The following is a 6,000-nucleotide window of genomic DNA, read 5'->3' as shown; positions in this document are numbered from 1 at the left end:
CTATGAATGAACACATGTGGAGTTATGTACTTAACAAAAAAAGGTGAAATAACTGAAAACATGTTTTATATTCTAGTTTCTTCAAAATAGCCAACCTTTGCTCTGATTACTGCTTTGCACACTCTTGGCATTCTCTCCATGAGCTTCAAGAGGTAGTCACCTGAAATGGTTTTCCAGAAGTCTTGAAGGAGTTCCCAGAGGTGTTTAGCACTTGTTGGCCCCTTTGCCTTCACTCTGCGGTCCAGCTCACCCCAAACCATCTGGATTGGGTTCAGGTCCGGTGACTGTGGAGGCCAGGTCATCTGCCGCAGCACTCCATCACTCTCCTTCTTGGTCAAATAGCCCTTACACAGCCTGGAGGTGTGTTTGGGGTCATTGTCCTGTTGAAAAATAAATGATCGTCCAACTAAACGCAAACCGGATGGGATGGCATGTCGCTGCAGGATGCTGTGGTAGCCATGCTGGTTCAGTGTGCCTTCAATTTTGAATAAATCCCCAACAGTGTCACCAGCAAAACACCCCCACACCATCACACCTCCTCCTCCATGCTTCACAGTGGGAACCAGGCATGTGGAATCCATCCGTTCACCTTTTCTGCGTCTCACAAAGACACGGCGGTTGGAACCAAAGATCTCAAATTTGGACTCATCAGACCAAAGCACAGATTTCCACTGGTCTAATGTCCATTCCTTGTGTTTCTTGGCCCAAACAAATCTCTTCTGCTTGTTGCCTCTCCTTAGCAGTGGTTTCCTAGCAGCTATTTGACCATGAAGGCCTGATTCGCGCAGTCTCCTCTTAACAGTTGTTCTAGAGATGGGTCTGCTGCTAGAACTCTGTGTGCCATTCATCTGGTCTCTGATCTGAGCTGCTGTTAACTTGCGATTTCTGAGGCTGGTGACTCGGATGAACTTATCCTCAGAAGCAGAGGTGACTCTTGGTCTTCCTTTCCTGGGTCGGTCCTCATGTGTGCCAGTTTCGTTGTAGCGCTTGATGGTTTTTGCGACTCCACTTGGGGACACATTTAAAGTTTTTGCAATTTTCCGGACTGACTGACCTTCATTTCTTAAAGTAATGATGGCCTTTCGTTTTTCTTTAGTTAGCTGATAGGTTCTTGCCATAATATGAATTTTAACAGTTGTCCAATAGGGCTGTCGGCTGTGTATTAACCTGACTTCTGCACAACACAACTGATGGTCCCAACCCCATTGATAAAGCAAGAAATTCCACTAATTAACCCTGATAAGGCACACCTGTGAAGTGGAAACCATTTCAGGTGACTACCTCTTGAAGCTCATGGAGAGAATGCCAAGAGTGTGCAAAGCAGTAATCAGAGCAAAGGGTGGCTATTTTGAAGAAACTAGAATATAAAACATGTTTTCAGTTATTTCACCTTTTTTTGTTAAGTACATAACTCCACATGTGTTCATTCATAGTTTTGATGCCTTCAGTGAGAATCTACAATGTAAATAGTCATGAAAATAAAGAAAACGCATTGAATGAGAAGGTGTGTCCAAACTTTTGGCCTGTACTGTAAGTATCGTGATAATATTGTATCGTGGAGCCACTCCTAAAATTCATTCCCATTTCCCTCTTCAACTGTCATTTCCCCCAAATCACAAGATGTGTCCATGCAGACGCTGTACTTTTCCTTTTATTTGTCCAGGTTTAAAGATATTAGTCAGAGAGGTTTCTGCCTGGGTTTTTGTTTTGTTTTGTGGTGCTCAGTCCAAAACAGGATTTTTAAAACTCTACATCCTTCCAAAAACAGTGTCCCAGTTACTTCAGATAATCCACAGACCTCACCATCAGCTGTTTTAACTGGAAGTGGAACTAGAGAGTCCCAGTGAAAACTCCTCACAATGAACTTTTGAGACTTTAAAAGTAATCTGTTTTTTGTTTTTTAAAGAAACTCTTGTCATGGTTTCAAAATCATTTTCTCCACGTTTTTTTTATTTGACAGAACCATTCATAGTTTCCTGTTTTATTTTGATATACTCGATGCAAAACAGCCAGCCTGGTCATGGCAAGTTGCTGGAAACTTCAATACAGTAAGTCCAGACTGGTAGATAAAGATTTCCGCACACTTACATCTATGCAGTGTTTCAGTCTATAATAAACCGAAAAGCTCAACAACAAAGTGAAACACTGCATAGATGTGTGTGCTAAAATCTTTTTCTATCATTTTCATATACTATCCTCCTCTCCTGTTTCCGATACTTCACCTTCTGCTCCTGGTTGTTTCCCTCCTGTGTGATTGCCTACCCCGCCTTGATTAGCGTCAGCTGTCACTCATAACACTTCCCTCCCCAGTTTATTAAGTCCATGCATTCCCCTTTCTCTGCGCCAGTTTGTCTTTGTACCTTTAGTCAAGTGTTCCAGCATTCTTATAGTGTTTAGTTTACCTGGTGTTATAGATTTCAGCTGTGTGTTACCTGGACCTCAACTTTTGTCTCCACCTGCCTGATCTGTCTGTCCGATCTCCCGACTGACTCCCCACATACCGATCGTTTTTAAAGTAAAGAATTTTTCTGATTGATATTAAGATTCTGCCTCTGAGCCACGCATGAGTCTTTCTGCCTGTCCAACATCCAGTCATTACGACATCTGCACATACAACTGAAGCTTTTGGGGGTTTTTTCTTTCTCTTTTTGATTTCTCTTAAAGCAACAATACACATTTCAGTTTTCTTCAATTGCTAAGACACGCTTAATGAAACTGGGATCTATCTGATCTTCATCATCTCTTTCTTAGCACAGCTGAGGTCTTTTCTGCAAATTCTTTCTTGCAGTTGTGTTAACACTTTTTCATCAGTTTCACACATTTTTCTCACCCTTTCTCAAAACAGCTAACACAGATCTCATTGAAAGACCTGAAACACTATTGGATTTACTGTGTTACACAAAAGGAAAATATCTCTTCACATCTGATAGAAATTGTTGCATAATTGTAACTCTCTAATGCAGCTGTGTGAGACTCTTTTGCACCTCTGTTCAATCAGCAATCAGTCAGTATCCATCTATAAAACACGCCACCTCTGTGCTGCTGTTTGCAAGGATGAATCAAAGAGGCGAAAGCATGTAAAAATAAATACTCCAAAGAATATAATAATTTAAATCAAGAAACCTTTCATGAGAAATGTCTTTTTTTAAAGCAGTATTTCAACAGGGCATCTCAAAAAAAGTGTAAAAAAGGCATGTGCAGAATGCAGCAGGGTTATCTCTGGTAAATTCTTTTGGAAAGGGCATTCAGTTCATGCTGTGATGTGCTTGCTTGCCTTTTTGCCACCTACTGTAGCCATGTAAAGTGTCAACAAATGGCTTAAATGGCCATAAAGCACAAATTAAGTTTTTTTTTTTTAATAAAGATTACAGTTTTTCTTCATTGTACACACAAAAAAAGAAACTATACACACATTTCTGACAACCTGAAGCTCATGTATCAACAACAAAACTCCAGACTGCTGACCTCAGAGCACAAGTTCGTTCTTTTCACTCAAAAAGAAATTTTAAATCACGTTTTTGCAAAACTCTGAGCACAAATCACATCATTTAGCACACTGTGGTCACCTGGGAAACACTGGCCTTCAAAATGCTAATGCTACTGCACCCTAATTATCACTTGGTTTGATTTACATGTCACCTGTTCAAACTCAACTGGCAAACACTCCAATCATGTGTCAGAGCAGCATGAAGAATGGAGAAAGGCCTGCGAAAAAATATTTCTTTTGCATTCAGTTCAGTCACCTGAACATTATACTGTAAGGCTCACCCACACCTTTATTTCCAGTAGATGAGATTTCTGCAGTGGTCTCTTGTAGGACTTTCAAAACATTACTCAGAATGCTGCTGTGAGGGTCCTGACAAAAACTAGGAAATATGACCACATTACTCCAGTTGTAAAATCCTTACAATGGCTACCTCAGAGAACTGATTCCCAAATCTTGCTGCTTGTGTATAAATCACCCTGTAGCTCAGCGCCCAAATATGTTTGTATATATCTCTAACATGCTTGTGACATGAACCTTCCAGGACCCCGAGGACATCTGGAGCTGGCCTGTTGACTGTCCCAAGAGTCAGAACAAAACATGGTGAAGCAGTGTTTTGTTATCATCCAGCACAAAGCTGGAATAACCCCCCAGATGATGTTAGACAAGCCCCGACTCTGTTAAGTCAACGCTAAAAACACTCCTCCCTGTAGTGACTGCAACCTTACTTTTAAACTCATTTTTAAATCATTTTAAATAATCTTTTTTTATCTTTGCAGCTCTATGACTCTGGGGAACTGGGTTGTGAATTTAGCCCACTTGAAGCTTGTTAGATAAACATATGTGCATTGTACACTATGCTGATATGACGATTGTGTCAATGCAATATTTATATGATATATTCAAAGTGTTGTATTGCAATATGGCAACGTTTTTTGTACTGTATATACCAAAAAAACGCAGCCAAAAGCAGAAAAGCGGTAACAATTTCTACCCAGTTTTATACATTTGAACATGTGAAATGGTCTCATGAAATCAAAACATACGTAAAGAATATTTTGATGGTGTTTTTTTTAAATTTATAACACCAGTTTTTAAAGTTATGTAGGTGATATTCATATGATGGCTGTGTTTATCATTTTAGTTGAAAGCCTCAGTTTTGAAAAGAGAGAACGTGGTTTTGAGTGCAGTGTTTCATTTTGCAAGAGGTTTGTGGAGTTTTCACAAAATGATCTCTTTTCAGTTTTGTGTTTCGAATTTTGAGAAACTGAGTCACAGTTTCTGGAAATGTGTTTAAACATTTTGAAAAAACTGTAATTAAAAGAATGTATTCAGTCGACCACAAGTTTTTGGTGTTTTTTAAGTGTTGGAGCATTTTGCTAACAAAATGTGTCATTTTGGCCAGTGACTTTCAGTTTGGGCCTGTGTGTGAGATGTTGCAAAAGAAAACTGAAAATGTAACTTCTGAATGGACAAATGTGTTCAGTTGCCCAGTTGCCAAAATAAAATGTGTGTTTTCTGCAAATCACAAATATGTTTCATTTGTATATTTCATACCTATTATATAAATATATAAATATAAAGTAATGTAGTATATGAGCCGACTGTCATGTGGAGGTGGGGGGATGGCAGATGGTGTCTCTCTTCGATGAGACGCCTATGAAATTGCACACCACTGTTAGAGACCAACAAACAACAAAACCAGTTGTGATTTAGTGAGTCATTGCTGTCTTCAGCTGCATTTGGGCACCAAACATGGGTGTTTTTTAGCTCTCCATAGCTGTTTATTCAGCACGGGTAATGCCACAGAAAGCTCTTGTTTTTTTTACCGAGACATCACTGCTTTCCAGGAGTGATTGTACCCCCAAAACCAGGTATTTTAAGCCATGATATAATCTTTTCCTAATCATAACCAAGTGGTTTTTGCGCCTGAACATAACCACACGCTAACCACAGTGTTGTTGAAATATAAAGTGTTGATGTATCTGCTACATAATAATGTGAAACTGTAACATATCTGCCAAGAAAAATAACAACTGGGTTGGAAATTATTTGCCAGGAGGCTTATTTTCAAATGTTGTGTCTTAGCCAGATGTTAGATTGGCCATTACAGCTAGGAATAAATAAACATGGCAAACATATGAAACAGCTGGGGCAGAGGAGGAGGGGTGTTGGTTGTGCTACATGCTTAAAGGAGCAATGCAAGAAACATAGCCTCAATCTTGTATCTCCATTCATCACACTTAAAAACATTTTGGGTGAACTGGCCTAACACGACTGCTCGATTCATGACAATCACGACTGATCATCATCATCAAATGTTTGTACTGACTGAAGGTATATTAACTGGCATGACTGCTGTCCAAATACTCTGTGGTAATGATATTCATTTCCACATGCTTCTTTGGGTGGCCACATCTCCTCACCACATGGTGCACCAACATGCCGGTCAGTTCCTGCCAAACACCAGGTTAGAATTTTAGTCATGTTCATGTGGTATGCAGGTGTAAAGTGGC

This window comes from Epinephelus fuscoguttatus, linkage group LG9 (genome assembly GCF_011397635.1).
Source record: "Epinephelus fuscoguttatus linkage group LG9, E.fuscoguttatus.final_Chr_v1".
Taxonomy (NCBI): Eukaryota; Metazoa; Chordata; class Actinopteri; order Perciformes; family Serranidae; genus Epinephelus; species Epinephelus fuscoguttatus.
Note: the sequence above shows the minus strand (reverse complement) of the source record.